Raw genomic sequence first — 23833 nt, forward strand, 5'->3', positions numbered from 1 at the left:
ACATACAATGGTGATGTGTGTTCATTAGGATGTCAAAAAGGGTGGTCCTCTGTGTCCATCAGGATGTCACAAACGATGGTGATATGTGTCCACCAGGTGTCACAGATGACAGTGATGTGTGTCCATCATGGTGTCACAGATGATGGTGACAAGTGTCCATCGATGTGTCACAGATGTTAGTGATGTGTGTCCATCATGGTGTCAGGCTGCAAGCTTATTTATGTTGAATTTCTCTCTTAGTTACCTTGTAGAAGTTACAAAATAACAATACTCACAATACACTCTGTCTTCATTAGTTAGCTAGAACCTTTCATTAAGAATTATTCTTCTGTGACCTAGTCACTCAGTGACTGGATTATACAACACAGCCTGAGTAAAATGTTGTATTGATTTACTCTTATTGCTCTTATTTGCTGGTTTTAAAAGTACCAACTTGCTGGTTAGTTTTTGTCAATTTGACACAAACTAGAGACCTGGAAAGACAGAACCTCAACTGAAGAGTTAGATCCATCAGATTGGTCAGTGTGAGTGTGTAGACATTTTTATTAATTGGTATTTGATGGAGGACAGAACAATATGCACTGTGCTATCCTGGGCAGATATGCCTGGACTATATGGAAAAGGTAACTGAAAAGAGATAGAGGAAGCAAGCCAGTGAGCACACTCCTCTATGGTCTATGGTTCAGTCCCTGCCTTGGTTCTTTTGATGATGGGCTATGAAACGGACATATACACCTAAATAATTTCTTTCCTTCCCTTTCCAAGATGCTTTTGTTTATGGTTTATTATGGCAAAAAAAGAAAAGAAAAATGAAAACTAGGAAACAAATGAATAAATAATAGAAAACTAAATTAGAAAAAAAACCCTGCTTCCTTGGTATCTTCCAATAGTAAACATTTTTACTTCTCAAATTGCCCAATTTGGTCAGTGAGAATCCTCTTCATGTTGCGAAAGAAGAGATATTATTTTTTCCAGATCTAGAATCTCTGGAGAAACTGAACTATCAAGGTCAACACCATACATATTTATTTACTATTTTAATCTCGCATCCTGGTTAATGTCTTTGTCATTTTTATTTTTTCCCTACTATATTTCCTGTATTTTCCACCTCCATAGAATATATTAAGCATTATTTTTAAAGTTAGGCTCAGATTTCTTTGACTCTATTTTGTAAATTCATTAATTCAATAGAGACGTTTCAAATGTTTACTTAGAAAGGGTGAATTACTATGTGATAAAAATTGAGGTTCTTAAATATATATATATTTGCCTGGCAAAAACGTTATACAGCATTTTCTTCTCTGACTACTGTTTTGGTCTTAGTGGACATAAGACTCGCGAAATCTAATGTGTTGGGAAAGGAAGGAAACCCTAGTCTTTGGGCTCAGAGTTCTAATTGTAACACTCACTTCTACGTGGTTCTCAGGCTTATGAATTTTGGTTATGGGATAAAAAGCATCATACATGAAATGTATAATCTGGTCTATAATAATATCATATATGGAATAGTAAGTGCCACAGTTAGCTGGCACATCCTTGAGTTGCCAGAAAATCATTCTTCCAGATCAGCTGCTTCACACTGAAAATGAACTTGATGAGAGTAATAAATTATTCTCTACGAATGGACTCAGTTGCACTTTATGCAGCATATTAGGTCCCTTCATTAGAACAATAGAAGTTCATAGCAATAGAATTTCATAATATTAATCGGTGTTCAGTAAATCTGTGGATGGGGGTTTAGGCAGAAGCTCTAAGAACTGAGATAGAAATTTCCATACCCCAAAGTAAGTTGCTTTTTCAATAGTAACAAGGTGTTGCCCCCTGGCTATGCAGATTGTATAATAAAGTTGATGTGCCATCAGGCAGCTGACTGACCCCTCTGAAGATTGGAATCCAGCATGTGTTTTGTGTTGGCCTCTCCTGTTGTCAGGTTGGCCACTCAGCAATGTGATAGTCAGATCAGTTTAGATGAAGCAGGATTGCATGTGTAGCACAGAGCTCAGGTTCAGTACTCTGTATGCCTCTTCCATTTTATGATAAAGAACAACGCCTGTCTTCACAAATGTATAGAAGATGATATAGATGATGCTCATTAACTCAGGAAAATTCTCCCTTCCACAGCCAATGGTTCTCTTTTAGGGCCTGATAACAAGCCAGCAGCAATTTCTCAAAATTATAACAATTATCTGCAGCGATTATTAGCAAATTTGAATTCAAAACACTGCTGGTATGCAATGTGATTTGCTTATGGGAGCCATCCAAAAGTGTCTCCCTCAGTCTCCTCAGTCAGTACTGGATATAAAGATCAGAGCCACTTACATGACAGACATAGTACAAAGAAGTGTTTCTATTTTAGGGGTTCTCTGATCAATTCAAAACCTATAGTTTCCCAATTTTCTCAGTTTCTCAATTAATTTAGTAACATAGAATAGTCTAATATTTAACTTCATGGAATTGGGGGACATAGACTTGAAGGAGATAGCAGAGCCCCAGTCCCTCCTTTTTCTCTTTTATATTCTAGTCATGAGGTGAATGCTTTCGTTCTCCCATGGACTTCCCACCATGACATGATTTCCCTAAAAAGGCCCCAAAGCAAGGGAGCCATGCAACTATGAACTGTAGACCCTTATGTCCAATCCAAAATACATCCTTTCTTGTTAGAAATTGATCTTATATTATTTGTTATCATGACACAAAGCTCATTAACTCAATGATTGGAGTTCAGGGAGAACATACTATCTCATGACAGAAGTCATGATACTACATGTGACATAGAATTACATATGTGATGCTGTTATAAAGAAAAATAGTAAATAGACATTTCTGGATCTACCCTATGAAATAAAATTATTCCTGTTGGTCTTTGTTAATAGAAAAATAAAAATTGTTGGCTTGAGAATAATGCACCCAGTGGAGTGATAGAATGACATATCATAGCCATGAAGCCACATAAAGACCAAAATGTGTGTGATGGTTTGTATATCCTTGGACCAGGGAGTGGCACCATCTGGAGGTGTGGCCTTGTTGGAATAGGTGTGATCTGGTTGAAATGGGTGTGGGCATAAGATTCAAACCCTAGTTGCCTGGAAGTCAGTCTTCCAGTAGCAGCCTTTGGATGAAGATGTAGACCTCTCAGCTCTGCCTGCATCATGCCTGCCTGGATGCTGCCATGCTCCCACCTTGATGATAATGGATTGAACCTCTGAACCTGTAATGACAGCTATTAAATGATGAGATTTACATTAATCTAATATACATATACAATAGTCTACTATAAAAAACAGTCTCCTATAGATTAGAGATTCATGCATTCATATCATAGTCCCAGAAGGTAACCTGAAGGAGGTTGTGTGACGAATCACTACTCTTTCTAATATTCAAATCCTTGATTAAGGGCAAAAATTCTACAGTTTTCTTAGAGAAGAAGGAGGAGAAGGAGGAGGAAGAGGAAGAGGAGAAGGTGCAGGAGGAGGAAAAGGAGAATGAGAAGAAGGAGGAGGAGGAGAAGGAGGAGGAAGAGGAAGAGGAGAAGGTGCAGGAGGAGGAAAAGGAGAATGAGAAGAAGGAGGAGGAGGAGAAGGAGGAGGAGAAGAAGGAGTAGGAGGAGGATTAAAACAAAAGTATAATCCCATAACATAACTGTGCTGTTTTTTTTTTTTTAAAGAAACCAAACTTCTCACTACAGAAGATAGAACTAGCCAGAGAATAAGAAGACAGGAGATTAGAACATATTGCCAAAGTTAGTGTCATGCCAGGCTGAGCAATTCAGTCAGAAACAGAGAAAAGTTGTAATGAATCAGTCATCTTGGAAGATGAGATTTTATGGAGGCTAGAAGCTTCTAGGCCTGGGCCTAGGGGTAGTTAGAGCAGAGAAAGATTTACTCTGTGCTCAGCTTAATCCAGGTAATTGCACAATTTGGGAAGGAATCTCATCTCATCACTTTATCTGAGAAAATAAAAGCAACATTTACACTCAGCCACTACATCTTGCCTGCATCAACTATCATGAGCCCTCCTCTATGTTCAGACTACCTATGACGTGTCCAGTCTTCATTGTGCCTCATATGTTCATGATCTTCTTGTTTGCAATCATGTCCCTTGTCAACTCTAATCGAGAATCCTCACTAACTGAGAGAGCTAGTTTGGTAATAGAAAAACTCTGAACCATGATTGACCGTCAAAGACTAGACATCAGGAATTCTTCAAGTACATTCTGCAAATATATTTATTATGGCCCCGATGAAGAGACTGTCTTCTGGAACCCTTTTGGAAACCCAGGGAGGGGGTGGATCACTTGGTCCTATGTTGAAAATGTATGACATCATTCTAATTTCTCTAAAATATTGGACACTTTCCTCTATAAAACATCCAGGGAATTCTGGCATTTTAACTGTAGAAGAATTTTAGATGTAGCCTTAGTAACTTAGTGATCATTGCATTATGAAGCCAGACTACAACTCAGTGATAGAAAGCTTTGCTTAGCCATAGGGTGAGGTCACAGGCTCACACATAGCACCATAATAAAAATAAATAAATGAATAAATAAACAAAATGTATAATTAATGTTATGAGAAACATATACACAACTTTAATTTTGCTCATCAGCTCATTAAGAAGATATTCAAGTTCTTAGACTATGAGACATACATGAGAAACAGTTCAATTCCTCTGCTGGAACCTGGACCTACTCAAAATCTACAGGTTGAATCCCACTCAGTTTGTCAGAACTTGAATTAAGCTGCTGCCCTAGAAGCAATAAAAGTGTTTCACGCAGACCTTAAAGATGAGCAGTGTACTATGCAAGGATCCAGTTCAGAAGAGAGCATCCTACCCTTCAAGAGTGGACACTGACCTCCTCAACCATGAATTAGAAAGACACCTCTGCTGAGGAAAAGGATCAGTAAGCACAAAGCTCACTCTTCTCAGAAACACAGGGGTAGTCACACATAAACCCAATGTTCAGAAAATGTCCCCTTCCAAATAAAATGCTACAGTTTTAACCAAAGAGGTCCTGTGTAACTATCAGTGCAGTCTGGGTTATACTGAACTTAGTGACATGCAATTTCAAACCATATATATATATATATATATATATATATATATATATATATATATATATATATGTTATCATAAGTGATTCCTGTTTCTTTCCAGATATTGAGCAGGGAGCTAAAAGATCTGGGCTCATAATTTTCTCAAACTCTTTACCATATATAAAAGTGGCCAACTAATCCCATTCTGCTCCTTGTTTTCATAGCAATATTTTGGGACACATTTCTGTCCCTGTAGGCACCTGACTCTGTATCTTGCAATGTTATAAACTAGTGAGATGAGTCAGCAGATCATAAATGATGGGACTTGCCAAAGTTCAGACATTTGTCTCCAAAGAATTAAAAAAAAAAATCTACAACTTTCCCTTTCCTCCCCAAATGCTAGGCATATATTTCCTATGTCTAAGCTTATCCTGGGACCATAATGAGAAGAAGGCTCATTGCAACACACTTCCATCTCAGCTAAGTTGACTAAGCCTTCACTCATGGTTCTTTTCTGTGTTGGCCTATTCCAACAACATGCCAAATTTTGAATACAAAACTCTAGTAAAAAAAACAAACAGAAACCAAAAAGCAGAAAAACCAAACCAACAACAACAACAAAAACTTAGAATAAAATAGAAGAATGCATTCCTACACACGTGAGACCATAAAGAAGAAACACTAGTCTGTACTGCCTCATCCTTTTCAACATAAAATAAACCGTCTCAATTATGTTCTAGTTCATTACACCCAAAGAATCTATGCCCTGCTTCAACATTTGGAAAGTCATTGTGTCTGAGAACTATTCTTTTGCAGTCTGCACACATGTTTCTTCCACTTTCCTTCATACCCTTCAGGCTTCTTTGGCTAGCATCTTAGAATGGGCAGCCATCTTCTTTTGTGATCTAGCCTTTTTACTTGAACATGTTGTCTTTTTTTTTCTGTTCCAGTCCACTAATAATGAACTCTCTGGTCTCCAGGTCTCAGCATCAGAAAAATGATCCTAATTCAGTAGCTGTTCCACCCATAACTTATGATGTTAAAAAAAAAAAAGAATTTCTACAACAGGGCCTAAAGAGTTTGATCTTGTAAAAAAATATAGCTAAAATTTTACAAAAGATAAAAATTTGGCTCTGCTAAGAGTCTTGACCAATTTCATAAGTCAAAGAGCTTGTAGGTCAGAGTCTGCAGCTGTTGATATACCCCAAATGATTGAGTGCATTGTGTAAGTTCATGGAGGTCAGAGTTTGTGTCTACAGAAGTTCATTAAACTGAGAAGAGTGCAGGAAGAAAAACAACTCTAAGAAGGCCAAGTACAAAGAGCAGGTCAGATGGTCAGAGATAATTATAGTTGAGTGCAGACACTGAGCTGGACCTCAAGAACAAGACTCAAGCTTACTTTTCACTTTCTACATTGCTCACTACTTGACTTCTAATCATACAACTCCCACAGAAGAATATGAAGTTGTGACTAAGTGTGTCCTGTTTACTAAGGGCTGATCAGTACTAATATAACCATAGGGCAACCTGTGATCAGTGTGCTCTTTAAGCAACCCTTTTCGTTTTCAGAAGCAAGCAAGTATGGCAGAAAAAGATCACATATTTATCTTATATGTGAATATACATATTCATCTTACATAATATCTTAGTCCCTGCAAAAGCAAGCTAATTCTTCAACCTGTACATTTAAAATTTGAATAACATGAATCTGAACTCTTCCTAATTTTCTTCATTTTTTTGGTAGTTATCATCCTCTGTACAGTAATCCACAATGCTCCATGATTGTACATTCATAATGCTCTATGATGCTGGCAACCTGAGTTCAAATCCAAATTTTGTTACCAGGAGACCTTTCCCAAGTTACTTTTCTTCTTAGTGTTTGTATTTCTACGTTATGCTAGTTTGATTACATCATCTTGACAAACACTAGAATCACCTGGAAAGAGGGATGCTCAACTGAGGGACAGCCTCCATCAGACGAGCCTGTAGGCATGAGTCTTTTGTTGCTGTGGTTGGACTGCTCCCATTGAGGGTGGTGACACCTCTAGACTGGTAGTCCTGGGTTGTGAAGAAGGGAAGTTGAATGGGCCATGGAGAACAACAACATGACTGAACATTGAAAACAGTATGTTCCTCTATGATTTCTGCTCAATCTTGGCCTCTGTGCTCATGCTATGAGTTACTTTCTTAGCTTCCCTCAGTGATGTACCATGATTCAGACATGTAAGCATAATGAGCCATAGGTATATATGATACAAATATTGATATAGTACAATTTTGAGCATTCTATGCACACACACACACACACACACACACACACACAAACACACACACGTTTCCTGTGTAACATTGTACATTATGCTTCTTTCTTAAGTATGAATAACTGAAAGGCTGGAACACTTGATCTAGAGGAAAGAAACTTGTCAGGGTTACCCTCACTCCCTAGACACCAAATCAACAAAGTAATGTTTGTTTTTTCAAGCAAATATTAAAACCAAATTATTTAACATGCTTTGTCTGTTATTTCTAAGTAGAATTTGCCTCCTTAATATCCATGCTACCATGTTGGCTCCCACTGGTAAACATTTAGCCATAACTCTCTGTGAAAAGTCATCTATTTTACCACTCTGCTAGCTATAGGCTGAGGCCGTTTTTAATCAACAAGAGAGGCTATCTCTATTTTAAAGTATTTACCATCCAAAATAAATAACTTACAAACGTAATTTATACTCTCAAACTTCCATTCTTTAAAATAGAGACATGAATATGAAATACTCATGAGTAAATGCATTCACTAACTCCTTCTACAGATATTACAGATACACACAACAGATCCCTTATGCTTGCTGGTTACACTACCCAATTCATTCTAATTATATGCTTCTTCTATACTGTTTATTTCTTAAATCAGTATGAAAACTTACAGAGGACAACGTGCCTGACCTATTCTTCCTCTAAAACAACAAAAAGGGGAAGAGATACAAATCAACCTTAAAAGTTAGTTGAATGAGCAATCACTGAACAAAAGTTAGAAGTCTTTTTCTTGAAGTGTTTTAAAATGCTATGGTTAAAGTCAATACTTAGGGATCTCTCACTATGCTTAAAGGAGGGGGGTGAGTTTTTAGCCTATCAGCTCAAGAGAATCTAACCAGTTTTCACAGTGGTTGAATCAATAACTGAAATAACAGCTATACAATTAAATACTACATGATAGATTTTCTTTCAAAATGCACATGTGAGAAGCGAGCACATACTACTGCAAACTTCTAAACAAGTTTCACTGCCTCTCAGGTAAATTTCTGTAGCTTATAATTAAACATAATGTGGAGATGTGCATGAGGGGAGTTGGATTTTGAATCCACATATGGAATTATGGTAATTTTTTATATTTGTTGCAGAAGTTCTTATGCAATAATTCTAAAACTACTAAAATCATAGCAAACTTCTCTCTCTCTTTCTCTCTCCCTGATATATACATATATATGCATATAAATAAAATCAGTCTTTGAGATAAATTGTAGAGAGACAAGTTCTAAATTATATAAATACCACTGAATCCCAGTGGTAGGATGAAGTCAGGAAATCTGTACAGCAGTCATGTCATTAGAACCCATCATTAGCAGGGTCACACTTTGCAGAACATGGATGCCAAGAACTCTGCCTAGAGAGATGATAAGCCCAGTGAAGAGATTTAATAAATGAAAATAACTCTGGGGAATAGAAGACAGGTAGATGAACTTATATATTCCAGCATTTTAAGCAGAATAAGATACAGATGAATGTTGAAACAAACATTCTAGAATATATCCTCTAAGATTATAAAGCTTTTACATGAAATTAACTGACTGTCATCACTCTTCAAGGGTAGATGGTAAAATGCTGTTTTATAGAAAGCCTAGGCTTGGGTGCTTATGTCAGTGGTGGTAGGGGACATGAAGTTCCTTTCTACTTTCTCCAACACACATGCATGTGTGAAAAAAATGAAAAGCTGCCAGTGATGAAAATGGAATGTTACTATGATGAAGAAGAAAAAGTAATACTTAAAACTATGTTCAGTCATAATAACCAGAATTCATGTCACAATTGCAATATTCTTAGTAGATAAATCTTTGGTGCTTGTCTTTGAAGACCTTAAACATACTCTTCAGAAGAGTGTTTTTATAAACCTCTTCAAATTAATTTTACTTGTAAATTCTAATTAATTTTACATTTTAGGCTCTTTTCCCCTTTCCCCCTGAAATTCAAGAACTGTGAGGAAAATGGGAGGGAACTGTCATTTTACTTTTTAGGTTCTTTTTTCCTTCCCCCTAAAATTCAAGAACCATGAAGAAAATGGGAGGGAACTGTCAATCACAGGTGGTCCCTACCTTTTGGAAGCCCATTGGAAGGGCAGTGCTTGCTTTGAGACTAGCCCAGATCGCTGGGAAGTATGGAGAGCAAAGGTAGCTATTGATGTGAGCTAACTTGTGAGGTCAAAGGCTCTCTACTCCTTACATCAACCTTTCAGAGAATGGCTCTGTTCAGAGAGAGTGAGCAATACTGTTTCATGTGTTACTGTTCTTTAGAGAATGGTCCTCTTGCATGTAAACATCTAGATCCTACATCCCTCATACCCATCCTGACTTACTAGTTTAGCTTTTAGTCCTTAATCAAAGCAATAACACACACACACACTCACAATGCAGGATCTACTGTTGGGACTGAACTGAGGCAATGACAAGAACAAAACTTTCATGTACAGTCTTATAAATTCATACATATTCTATAAATTGGAACATATTTTATCTATGACATTATCCATGATTATTTGAAAAACAAAGGTAGCAGAACTTCCCCACCAGATTTTATCTTGTCTTTGAAAATGGTGAGGTATATTGCAAGTCCAAAAAGAGTATCTATTCATAATACTAAACATCCAAACAAATGGTGGAAAACTTAAAAGTTAGTTTCCCTAATTGTTTGCATAGCATCATAACTGCAGACATCCATAATTCCTGCTTTAAAATATTCACAGTAGGTAACCTACAATCACAAGATGTTATTCTGCCCAAACTGAGCATCTCAATAATTGCAATAGTCTTCCTGGACTGTCTCAGCATTCTCTCCAAGGCAGCACTTCTAAGGAAATGATAGGTAAAGTTAGGTACCCTGAAAAATATAACAAATAGTCTAGATTATATACTAAAGTAACAAATGGTAGAAGATTCTAGTTGTTCTAGCATCAAAGATTATATTGCTTCGCTGTTTTATAAGTGGAAATGTAATAAGCATTTTAGTCACTGGAGGACTAAGGCTCATCGTCTCTGTGTCTATATAAACTGCCACCCCTTTGCAGAAGGGGATACAGTATGGGTGTCCTGGCTGTTAATGCATGTGTTCAGAAATGATATTATTGTTGTTGTTTATTCATCTGTGGACAAAACAAGTCATCATGTGACCATTTTAATTAAGATGCAGCAGGAAGTACAGAGAACAGAAAATGTTTGGAGAAAAAATAGAGTATCACCTTCATATATGAAAGAAAAATGGAAAATAATATTATGAGACAGAAGAGAAATAGGTGAAAATACTTTAAATATTTAGGTCATAAAGATTTACTGTCTTTTATGTCTGGTAAGCTCTTATAATTCCGAAAGAATTAAAATTAAAGTGGAACTCCATATTTCTTAATAGACATAATCAGATGTTAAAGCGCACTAGTAATACTTAGAGTGAGAGAGGGCAAAGTTGGGCAACTTCACTGCACTTAGATTTCTGCATGCTATATGAATTTATCACAAATTACACCACACAGTAAATATCAATTGTTAGCTCCTCTTTAGAAATAATTCTTTAGGAAAAAAAAAAAAACATTCTTTGGAAATGAATGAGATTGCTCCCCAGTCACTCACAAAATGGTCCCCAGTTGACGTCAATGTTTGGGAAGAATTGGGAAGGATGACCATGCTGAGAAAAGTCATGTCCCTGGGGGCTGGCTGTTGGGTTTCACTGCCATTCTTGACCTGCTTTCTCTCTGTTTCCTGTTGGTGGATGGGATCCGGATATGAGCTCTCTGCCGACTGTGATCTGAGAGCTCATATCCAGTTCTCCTGCCTGATGCCATGGTACCTGCTGTGGTGGTGATGGTTTTGCATTATTAAAGAACCATAAGCCCTAAATAAAGCCTGCTACAAGCTGTTTTAGACATGGTGTTTTGTAACAACAATAGAAAAATAACTAAGACTGCAGATCCCACAACTAAGCAGTTAAGGATTTTGACTTCAATCCATATGTATCTGATTTCATGGCATATATTAACTTATAAATTGTATTTCTCAAATATAAATGTAAGTGGTTTTATAAGTTTCATCCATGAAATGTGAAAAACATGGAATTTAGATATAAGAGAGGTGAATTCAAGAGCAGGTACAATTTTTTAGTCTTTTCGTGGGCTAATAAATAGTATACCTGCTAAAATTTTCAACTTAGTGAGAGAGTAAAGTTGGTAGGTTTGGGAGGTGGTAAAGGTCTGTGAGATACTGGAGAGGGGAAAGGATATGAACAGAATATACTGCATGAAAAAAACATTAAATGAAACAAATAAAAATAGATGGAATGAAATTTAAAATGTACATTAAGTATTTCTCTGTTTCTCTATAATGATACTCACAATGACATACAAAAATAAAGTATTGTTATCAGGGCAAATATAATCACGTTTCTCTAATGATCTCTGTACATACATCATAAACACACATAAAAACACAAAGAACATTCTTTATTGCTACAAGGAATTGTGTGAGCATAGTAAGATTGAGTCTCTTTGTGAGTCATTCTGTATTTTTCCAAGTGTTCTCCGTTAATTAATTTCATTTTGTGACAATAACGAAAGCCAAAGGGGACAAGCTTCTGCTTTGGCTTTTATGTCTAAGAAAGAAAATGGCCCTACTGAGTTCACAGGGCCAGGCTAGTCACCTGCCCTACTGTGCATCATCCAGCTCTATGTACTTAGTGTTCCCATTAGTTATAATAAAAGAAAATATCACTTCTCAATCACTGTGTGATCTCAATAATATAATCAAATATGATGATATATCTGCATTTAAAGAATAAATATATATATAGAGAGAGAAAGAAAGAAAGAAAGAAAGAAAGAAAGAAAGAAAGAAAGAAAGAAAGAAAGAAAGAAAGAAAGGAAGGAAGGAAGGAAGGAAGGAAGGAAGGAAGGAAGGTATTCTTGTCAAGAACCATGAAAGGTTGAAATTTAACATTTTGCCAACTACCAAGTTAGCCATAAGCTAACAGAAGACCCCGGCCTGCTATCCCTGCTTTGTTCTGTTCTGGTGGGTGGCACTGTTGCAGGCCTGATGCAGGAACCTGTATGATCCATATGTCTCAATAATGTCAAGATTCTTGCCATTTCTTTCTCCAAAGAGGAGACTATTACACTAACTTCAATACTTCAGTCAAGAGATAAATTACACCCAGTTTTATGCATTCATTCATACACAAGAACACACACACACACACACACTGTACTTCCCGAAAGAACATATATATTGAGCTGCATTCACATTCTCAAAAGTGTACTCACATACACTCAATCACAAGCACCCTCATGCCCATTCATTAATGCACACCAATGCATGAATGACATGAATTAAATAAAGTTAAAGGAGGAATTGACTGAAATAAATATTCCAGATTTTTCCATCATAATCTGGATTTGAATCAGGCCCCACTTGTGAACTGAAACATTCTGGAGTGCCACAATATACAAGAGGATGGTGTTTGGCAAGCTATTTGAACATCTTCATTCTCAATTTTCTGGCGTGTAAGATGGAGATGTTGGCTTACACTAGTTTTCTTTTTATCACTAGGTTTAGATAACCAAATACAGTCATCACCAGCATGAAATTTGAAATAAATATCCAGAGATCAGTGCCTGACCCTTACCCAAATGTTCCTTAATTCCAGATTATTATGATACAATCTCAGTTTTAGATTATTACCCCTCTTGTAGGATGTGTGTGTGTGTGTGTGTGTGTGTGTGTGTGCGCACACGCGTGTGTGTGAACTCCATAAGAAATACTTACGAGATTGCTTGATGCACAGAGAGCCAACTGGGAGAAAGGATTATGTGTGAATAGAGAATTGTCTTTACATCCCTTGGGAGACATGGCCTCAATAATCATCTACTTAAGACATGTTGTTTGAGGGGCTCTTCCTTGAGAAGGCACCATAGGGTTTCTGTCCTCCTGGCATCTGTAATTTTGTAGTAAAAATAAAGGTGTGAACAAACATTCACCTTCCTAGAAAATTTCAGTCACAGAAAAGCATCCAGTGAACTGCATCTGCTGCTATCTACTGAATTCAAAACGGCTTTGCTATAATCAAAATGTAAGGAACTCATCTACTCTTCTTACATGATCTGTTTCTACTTTTCAGGCAAGAGTTCTACCATAGGTTTGACCATATGGTGTAAAGCCTTAGTGGTGGAGGCAAACCACAGCTTCTCTTTCCCTTTGTCCACTGTGGTGGGGCGATGTTCCATGGAATAGGCAAATTGCTCTGTTTTCTGTGTGCCACAGTATCACAAAGGTGAGAACTCACCTATGACATCCTGAGGGAATTGAAGAAGTCTCACTGGAGGAAGAAGAGAATGATTCTGTCAAGATGATCAGAGATGAACCTGAGCTAGCCAACTTATATAAAACTGATTTTGTAGACCAAGAAGAGGCCACAGAGGGAGGTATAGGATGCTTTAACAGGTGCCAACTGTGTTACATGGACTTAACTGCACAAGTGACTTTCAAATTCTAGGAGAAAAAAAAAGACGAAAGAAAAAAAGAAAATAAGATACCATCCTGATTATCTTTAGGCCTCTAATGCGATTGTCATTCAATGAAGGACTATGCCTCGTGACTTTTTTCCTTTTTCATCTTGCCTCTCTCCTAACATTCTGCACAATATACCACATAGATTGTTTTGGGAATTCTACTCACTATATATTTAATTTTAAAGAGGCTGCAAGTATGTGGTAATGAATTAAATTGAGAATATTTTATGAACGGATACGTACAATAGGAAAGGATACAGGTCCTCCTCACAGTTCTGTTCACTGATGTGGTAAGCGAGATGTTCATTCTCCTTGCCAGTTTCTTTTAAAATAGTATTTCTTTCTCTTTTTTTGTGTGATTACAGTAGAATTAAATAATGTTTCCCTTCCCTTTAATCCTTACAAATGATCCATTTGACCTTCTTTGCTTCTTTATAAATTTATGCATTCCTTTTTATTTATAGTTGTTAAGCATATATATATATATATATGTACCTAAATATCAACTGCTAAGACTGCATAATGTTGCTCAAATATATGTTTTGTAGGGCTGACCATTTGGTATCTTCTTTTCTAGAGAAGATTATTTCTCCCACTCTCAGAATTCTTTTGTTGCCTGTAGTTCCTTGTGTAGGGTTGAGGTCTCATGGACTTTCTCTGTCCAATTTAGCATGTCTGTTGTTGTTATACTTGTCCTGATCATGGGTAGGAAGTCAAATGAGTATGATACAGGTGTAGCTTTTGAAAATCCCTGATCCCCTCACTCTATCATTCCAGTATGTCATCTGAAATTAAAACTTGACTTGGTAGCAATAAGGGTATTTTAAATGAACTCACTGTTTCTTAGTTGGGTTGTTTTAGGTATAAAGATCACTCAGCCTGTGGAAGACTTATTGGCTTTTTCTTGGATTTTGTATGGAGGGACTTGTGTATTTGGCAAGAGCATGAGTGTGTCTCACCTCATGGATCCAAAAGAAAACGTGTGCTCCAGTAGTTGGCTCCACAACCATGCTCCTCTGGGTAGCATTAAGTGAATTCAGTAGGTAAATAAATGGATAAAAAGGACATGTGATGAGCAGGGATTCATGGCAGGAGTTGGGGAGAGAGATGTGAAGGGAAGACATGATGAAGATACACTGTATAGTGTATAAAAATGTCAAGAATAAACAAAATGAAAAATCAATTGATTCAAAACAAAGTCAAAAAGAAACAATGTGCTTGGAGGATGGTGTACATGCATGAAGATCATTTTGAAATTTTATGATTTATTCAGAATCATTACTACCTCTGTAAAAATTCATCTCAAATTGAGAAGTTTCCAAATATACATATATGGTACTGGAATCATGAGAAAATAGTGTGCTCATGTGCAGTTAGAAAAAAAATGTGAATCTTATATCCCCTGTACCTTGTCAGTTCCAATGGTAATATATTTCAAAGCAGCCCATTTCAGAAAGTTGGGTGTTCACATAGATACAGGAGACACACAGAACTCTTTGAAGATAAAAATCCCCATCTTGCTTTTCCCCAGTCACATCCACTCCTCTTTCTCCCCACCGTTACTCACTTGTCTTTATCCTGTTCTTTGTTTTGTCAGCCAGTAGTCTACTGTTCATTTCAATAACCTTGGCCTTTCATTAAATTCCCAAACATAGATGTATACTTTTCTTTTAATTTTTTCATTTTTATTAGATATTTTCTTTATTTACATTTCAAATGTCATCCCCTTTCCTGGTTTCCCCTCCTAAAATCCTCTATACCATTCTCCCTCCCCCTGCTCACCAACCCACACACATCTGCTTCCCTGTCCTGGCATTCCCCTATGCTGGGCATAGAGCCTTCACAGGACCAAGGGCTTCTCCTCCCATTAATGATCAACAAGGCCATCCTCTGCTTCATATGTGGCTGGAGCCATGAGTCCCTCCATGTGTACTCTTTGTTTGGTGGTTTAGTCCCTGGGAGCTTTGTGGGGATACTGGTTAGTTCATATTGTTGTTCCTCTTATAGGGCTTTAAAACCCTTCAGCTCCTTGGGTCCTTTCTCTAGTTTCTTCATTGTGGACCCTGTGCTCAGGCCAACAGTTGACTGAGCACATCCACCTATGTATTTGTCAGGCACTGGCAGACCCTCACAGGAGACAGCTATATTAGGCTCCTGTCTGTAAGCACTTGCTGGCATCCACAATAGTGTCTGGGTTTGGTGACTGTATAGGGGGTGGATCCCCAGGTGGGGCAGTCATGGGTGGTCATTACTTCAGTCTCTGCTTCATACTTTATCTCTGTCTCTCCTCCCATGGGTATTTTGGGCATTTTGTTCCCCCTTCTAAGAAGGATCGAAGTATTCACACTTTGGTCTTCCTTCTTGAACTTCTTGTTGTCTGTGAATTGTATCTTCAGTATTCCGAGCTTCTGGGCTAATATCCACTTATCAGTGAGTACATACCATGAGTGCATTCTTATGTGATTAGGTTACCTCATTCAGGATGATATTTTCTATTTCCATCCTATTACCTAAGAATTCAGAATGGCTAAGATCAAAAACTCAGGTGACAGCAGATGCTGAAGAAGATGTGGAGAAAGAGGAACACTCCTCCATTCCTGGTGAGATTGCAAACTGGTACAACTCTGGAAATCAGTTTGGTGGTTCCTCAGACAAATGGACATACTATTACCTGAGGACCAACAAATACCACTCCTGGGCATATACCCAGAAGATGTTCCAACATGTAATAAGGACACATGCTCTACTATGTTCATAGCAGCCATATTTATTATAGCCAGAAGCTGGAAAGAACCCACATGCCCTTCAACAGAGGAATGGATACAGAAAATGTAGTACATTTATACAGTGGAGTGCTACTCAGCTATTAAAATCAATGAATTAATGAAATACTTAGAAGTATACTTTTTATGATCCTTTGAACTGATTCTCCTTTCTTTTTTCTTATTGTGGTTCTCTGCATATTGCATGTTATTGTATCTCTTAGCAGTGTAATTATTTTGTATCGCTGAACAGCGTTTCATAAAATGATTTTCCATAACTTCCACAGCCATTATTGTGCTAAAGGACAAGTGAATGTTTTTTTTTAAATTTATAGCTATTATTTTTTAAATGTTACACATAATTTTATTAGTTCACATTTGTGATTATCTATGTAAACAAAATTTTTCCATTTAAAATAAATGGTCAGGATTGAAACATTCAGTAATAAAGTAGTTTCGTGTTTAACTTTTTTTTATCCTACAGAGCAGTTGGATAAATTATTGTTCATACCAGCAATGTATGATTAATACAGTTTCTTGGAATCCACTACTTAGTATTTCCTCCTACATTATCCTAACCATTCTGACAAAATACGTATTGATCTACTATCGTAGTTTTAATTTGTGTTTCCCTAGTGGCACATACAAATATGTGGCTAGGACAACTAATATTACGTTCTTTTACTTTTCACTTAAAGTTGCCATAAATAGCCTCATGCTCCCAATTTTATTGTCTACCTGTGTCTTATTCAGTGTCCTATTGCTGTGAAGAGATACCATGATAACCCTTATAAAACAGAATTTTAATTGGGGCTCTCTTTTAGTTTCAGAGGTCTAGTCCATAATCTTCATGGCAGGGAGCATTGCAACGCACAGACAGAAATGGTAATTTACTCTTCTATAAATACTACTCGTCTTTTTTTGGTGAAGGTCACGTGCCAAATGTTTTTGTCTTCTGCTTAGGGCATGGAGTCTAACAATGTGTCACAATAACATCAAAGAGGAATAAAGAAAAGAACAATGTCTTCATTAGGGCTGCTATTGGTATGAAAAGATGTAAAGACCATGGCAAGTCTTATAACAGAAAACATTATCTTGGGGATGACTTATAGTTTCAAAGGATTAGCCTCTTATCATCCTGGTGGGAAGCATGGCATAGTGCAAGCAGGCATGGTGCTGAGGAAGAAACTAAGAGTTCTACATCTTGATCCAAAAGTAGCAGAAGGAAATGGAGCTCTACATAGCTTGAGTTTATAAGAGACTTCAAAGCCTGCCTTCACAATGACACACTTCCTTCGACAAGGACATACCTACTCCAACAAGATCACACCTACTAATAGTGCCACTAACTATTGGTCAAACATATAAACATGTGAGTCTATGGTGGCCAGACCTATTCAAATTACTATAAACTCATAGCAGCCAATTTTGGGGGTAACTGAAGATGATTTTTATAAATTAACCATACCTTTGAGACATGACATTTCATCTAGAAAAGCGTTAAGATAAAACATTACACTCTGATGCCTTTTCTCTTTAAATGAAGAGTATATTTTTTTCTATATGGTCAAGATATGTAGCACTTGTACATGGTGTAATTTATCTATCTATGCACATTCAGGAACCCCAATTACTGAAACTTTCACATTGTGGTGAGCAAGAGTAATGTGCTTTCTTTTGGATAGACCCAGTGTTGAGCTGCATGTGCTCAGGGAAAGAAAGCTTTTAAATATCAGTCTTTAAAAAAGTAGGGGGGGGGTCACTGAAATTGCAGTGAGAAAATACCATGCAAGTCACACACACACACACATACAAACCAAAAACAAACAAACAAAAAAACCCCTAAATATTCTACTTATAACTTCACATAATTCTCATTACTAATGACACTGCAGTAGAGACTAACAGGACAAATAAATTACATGAAAAAATGCATAAGCATAGGAATTTTGGTCTAAGATATTTAGTAGCTATTATTATCAAATGTCAAAATTATTCTGGATAAAAGGTCATTTAAGACAAATTTGGGAAGGCAGGACCACTCAGGAACATACAGGCCACAGAAATGGCAGAGCAGCTTGGACAGGGTCTTAAAGGCCTACTTCTGCACCCATGTTGTGGGGTTGTTCTGCAGCCCTCTGCGCCTTCCCTTCCAGGGAAGAGCTTGCATCCAGAGAGTTCTCTGACCCCGGGACTCAGGGGAGATAGCCATTTCCTCTCCAGTGACTTTCTAAGGTGGGACCACTCATGAGTGCACAGGAAACAGAAGGAACAAAGCAGGAGGAACAGGGTCCTACCTGCACCATACGGACAGGAGGTAGGGCTGTTCCACAGTCCTCTGTGCACTGGTCTTGACAGGAGAGAGCTGGTCACCCAGAAGTGCTGACAGAGTCTTACAGACTCACAGGAGGAACAAGCTTCAGCCAAAGACAACTAGAACATCTAACACCAGAGAGTACCAGATGGTAAAAGGCAAATGTAAGAATCTTACTAACAGAAACCAAGACTACTCAGCATCATCAGAACCCAGTAATCCCACCACCGCAAGTCGTGGAAACCCCAACACACTATGGATTTAAAATCATATCTCATGATGCTAGTAGAGGATTTTAAGAAGGACGTTAATAACTCACTTAAAGAAATACAGGCGAGCACTGCTAAACAGGTAGAAGTCCTTAAAGAGGAAACACAAGAATTACAGGAAAACAACCAACCAGGAGAAGGAATTGAACAAACCATCCAGGATCTAAAAATGGAACTACAACCAATAAAGAAATCACAAAGGGAGACAACTCTGGAGATAGAAAACCTAGGAAAGAAATCAGGAGCCATAGATGCAAGCATCACCAACACAAGTCAAGAGATAGAAGAGAGAATCTCAGGTGCAGAAGTTTCCATAGAAAATACTGACACAACAATCAAAGAAAATGCAAAATGCAAAAAGATCCTAACCCATAGCATCCAGGAAATCCAGGATGCAATGAGAAGACCAAACCTAAGGATAATAGGTATACATGAGAATATTTCTAAATTAAAGGGCCAGTAAATATCTTCAACAAAATTATACAAGAAAACTTCACTAACCTAAAGAAAGAGATGTCCATGAATGTAGAAGAACATTATAGAACTCCAAATAGTTTGAACCAAAAAAAAAAAAATTCCTCCCATCGAATAATAATCTAACAGCAAATGCACAAAAACTAAGAATATTAAAGGGAAAGGGGCCAAGTACCAGATAAAGGCAGACCTATGAGAATTACACCAGACTTCTTACCAGAGACTATGAAAGCAGAAGATCCTGGACATATGTCCTTCAGACCTTAAGAGAACACAACTGCCAGCCCAGGCTACTATACCGAGCAAAACTCTCAATTACCATAGACAGAGAAACCAAAGTATTCCATGACAAAACCAAATTTATACAATATCTTGCAACGAATCCAGCCCTTCAAAAATAATAAAGGGAAAACTCGAACACAAGGAGGGAAACTATGCCATAGAAAAAGCAAGAAAGTAATTTTTTAACAAACCTAATAGAAGATAGCCACATGAACAGAATCCCAAATCTAACAACAAAAATAACAGGAAGCAATAATTACTTTTCTTTAATATCACTTCATATCAATGGAGTCAATTCCCCAATAAAAAAAGACATAGACTAATAGACTGGTTATGTAAACAGGACCCAACATTTTGCTGCATACAGGAAACCCACCTTAGTGACAAAGAGAGATACTACCTCAGAGTAAAAGACTGGAAAGTAGTTTTCCAAGCAAATGGTCCCAAGAAACAAGCTGGAGTAACCATTTCTAATATTGAATAATATCTAATTCAACCTAAAGTTATCAAAAAAGACAAGGAGGAACACTTCCTACTCATCAAAGGAAAAATCTACCAAGATGAACTCTCAGTTGTGAGCATCTATGCTCCAAATGCAAGAACATCCACATTCATTAAAGAAATTTTACTAAAGCTCAAAGCATACATTGCACTGCACACAATAATAGTGGGTGACTTCAATACTCCACTCTCATTAATAGATAGATAGTGGAAACCTAAACTAAACAGAGACATAGTAAAACTAACAGAAGTTATAAACAAATGGATTTAACAAATATCTACAGAACATTTTATCCTAAAACAAAAGGATATACCTTTTTCCCAGCACCTCATGGTACCTTCTCTAAAACTGACCATAAAATTGGTCACAATACAGGTCTCCACAGATACAAAAATATTGAAATAATCCCATGTATCCTATCATATCACCATAAACTAAAACTGATCTTCAATAAAGATATAAATAATAGAAACCCCACATACACGTGGAAACTGAACAACGCTCTACTCAATGATACCTTGGTCGAGGAAAAAAATAATGAAAAAAATTAAAGACATTTTAGAGTTTAATGAAAATGAAGCCACAACATACCCAAACTTATGGGAGACAATGAAAGCAGTCTAAGAGGAAAACTCATAGCTCTAAGTGCCTCCAAAAATAAACTGGAGAAAGCATAAACTAGCAGCCCGATAGCACACCTAAAAGCTCTAGAACAAAAGGAAGTAAATTCACCCAAGAGGAGTAGAAGACAGGAAATAATCAAACTCAATGTTGAAATCAGCCAAGTGGAAGCAAAAAGAACTATACAAAGAATCAACCAAACCAGGAGCAGGTTCTTTGGGAAAGTCAACAAAATAGATAAATCCTTAGTCAGACTAATTAGAGTGCACAGGGACAGGATCCTAATTAACAAAATCAGAAATGAAAAGTGAGACACAACAACATAATCTGAGGAAATCCAAAAATCATCAGATCCTACTACAAAAGCCTGTACACAACAAAATTGGGAAACCTGGATGAATTGGACATTTTTCTAGACAGATACTAGGTACCAAATTTAAATCAGGATCAGATTAACAATCTAAATGGTCTCATATCCCCTAAAGAAATAAAAACAGTCATTAATAGTCTCCCAACCAAAAAAATAAAAACCAGAACCAGATGGGTTTACTACATAGTTCTATCATACCTCAAAGAAAACCTAATACCAATACTCCTCAAACTATTCCACAAAATAGAAACAGAAGGTACTCTACCCAATTCATTCTATGAAGCCACAACTACTCTGATGCCTAAGCCACGCAAAGACCCAACAAAGAAAGAGATCTTCAGACCAATTTGCCTTATGAATATTGATGCAAAAATGCTCAATAAAATTCTCACCAACCGATTCCAAGAACACATTAAAAGGATCATCCACCATGATCAAGTAGGCTTGATCCCAGGTGTCCAGGCATGGTTCAACATAGGGAAATCCATCAACATAATCCACTATAAAACAAACTCAAAGAAAAAACCTCTTGATCATCTCATTAGATGCTGAGAAAGCATGTGACAAAATCCAACATCCTTTCATGATAAAAGTCTTGGAAACATCAGGAATTCAAGGCCCATATGTAAATATACTAAAAGCAATATACAGCAAACCAGTAGCCAAAATCAAACTAAATGGAGAGAAACTTGAATCAATCCCACTAAATCATGGACTAGACAAGGATGCCCACTATGTTCTTGTCTATTCAATACAATGCTTGAAGTCCTAGCCAGAGCAATTAGACAACAAAAGATCAAAGGGATACAAAGTTGAAATGAAAAAGTCACAATATCACTATTTGCAGATGGTATGATAATATACTTAACTGGCCCCAAAAATTCCACCAGATAACTACTCAACCTGATAAACAATTTCAGGGAAGTAGCTGGATATAAAATTAACTCAAACAAATCAGTGGCCTTTCTCTACACAAAGGATAAACAGGCTGAGAAAGAAATTAGGGAAAGAACACCATTCAGAATAGTCACACATAATATAAAATACCTTGGTGTGACTCTAACTAAGCAAGTGAAAGATATATATGATAAGAGCTTCAAGTCTCTGAAAAAAGCAATTGAAGATCTTAGAAGATGGAAAGAACTCCCATGCTCATGGGTTGGCAGGATTAATATAGTAAAAATGACCATCTTGCCAAAAGCAAACTACAGATTCAATGCAATCTCCAACAAAATTCCAAATCAATTCTTCACTGAGTTAGAAAGGGTAATTTGCAAATTCATCTGGAATAAAAATAACCTAGGAGAGCAAAAACTATGCTCAACAATATAAGAACCTCTGGTGGAATCACCATCCCTGACCTCAAGCTGTAATACAGAGCAATTATGATAAAATCTGCATGGTATTGGTACTATGACAGACAGGTAGATCAATGGAATAGAATTAAAGATCCAGAAATGAACCTAGACACCTATGGTCACTTGATCTTTGACAAAGGAGCTAAAACCATCCAGTGAAAAAAGACAGCATTTTCTACAAATGGTACTGGTTCAACTGGTGGTTAGCATGTAGAAGAATGCAAATCAATCCATTGTTATCTCTTTGTACAATGCTCAAGACCAAGTGGATCAAGGACCTCCACATGAAACCAGATATACTGAAACTAATAGAAAAAAAAGTGGGGAAGAGCCTCAAACATATGGGCCTAGGGGAAATTTTCCAGAGAAGAGCAACTATGGCTTGTGCTATAAGATCAAGAATGGACAAATGGGACCTCATAAAATTGTAAAGCTTCTGTAAGGCAAAGGACACTGTCAATAAGACCAAAATGCAACCAACAGATTGGGAAAAGATCCTGAATCCGATAGGGGGTTAATATCCAATATATATAAAGAACTCAAGAAGTTGGACTCCAGAAAACTAAACCCTATTAAAAAATGAGGTACAGAGCTAAGCAAAGTATTCCCAACTGAGGAATACCGAATGGCTGAGAAGCACCTAAAAAATGTTCAACATCCTTAATCATCAGGGAAATGCAAATCAAAACATCCCTGAGATTCCACCTCACACCAGTCAGAATGGCTAAGATCAAAAACTCAGTTGACAACACATGTTTGCAAGGATGCAGAGAAAGAGGAACACTCCTCCATTGCTTGTGGGATGGCAAACTGATACAACCACTCTGGAAATTAATACGGAGGTTCCTCAGAAAATTGGAAATAGATCTAACTGAAGACCGAGCAATACCAACCATTCTTAGGAATATACCCAAAGCCGGGCATGGTGGCGTACGCCTTTAATCCCAGCACTCAGGAGGCAGAGGCAGGCAGATTTCTGAGTTTGAGGCCAGCCTGGTCTACAGAGTGAGTTCCAGGACAGCCAGGGCTA

The 23833-nt window shown here is 37.2% G+C and overlaps 1 long non-coding RNA gene across 1 annotated transcript in view; it reads right to left on the reverse strand.

Annotated features, from left to right (window-relative positions):
- Positions 1 to 1081: 1081 nt before the first annotated feature.
- The window catches only part of LOC110284460, a 34577-nt gene continuing 11825 nt past the window's right edge, over positions 1082 to 23833 (reverse strand). Inside the window, exons 4-5 of the long non-coding RNA XR_002376946.1 lie at positions 13626 to 13831; positions 1082 to 3220 (exon numbers count right to left, since the gene is read on the reverse strand). This is a non-coding gene — a long non-coding RNA (uncharacterized LOC110284460). The remainder of the gene's footprint in view (positions 3221 to 13625; positions 13832 to 23833) is intronic.

Source organism: Mus caroli, chromosome 18 (genome assembly GCF_900094665.2).
Source record: "Mus caroli chromosome 18, CAROLI_EIJ_v1.1, whole genome shotgun sequence".
Taxonomy (NCBI): domain Eukaryota; kingdom Metazoa; phylum Chordata; class Mammalia; order Rodentia; family Muridae; genus Mus; species Mus caroli.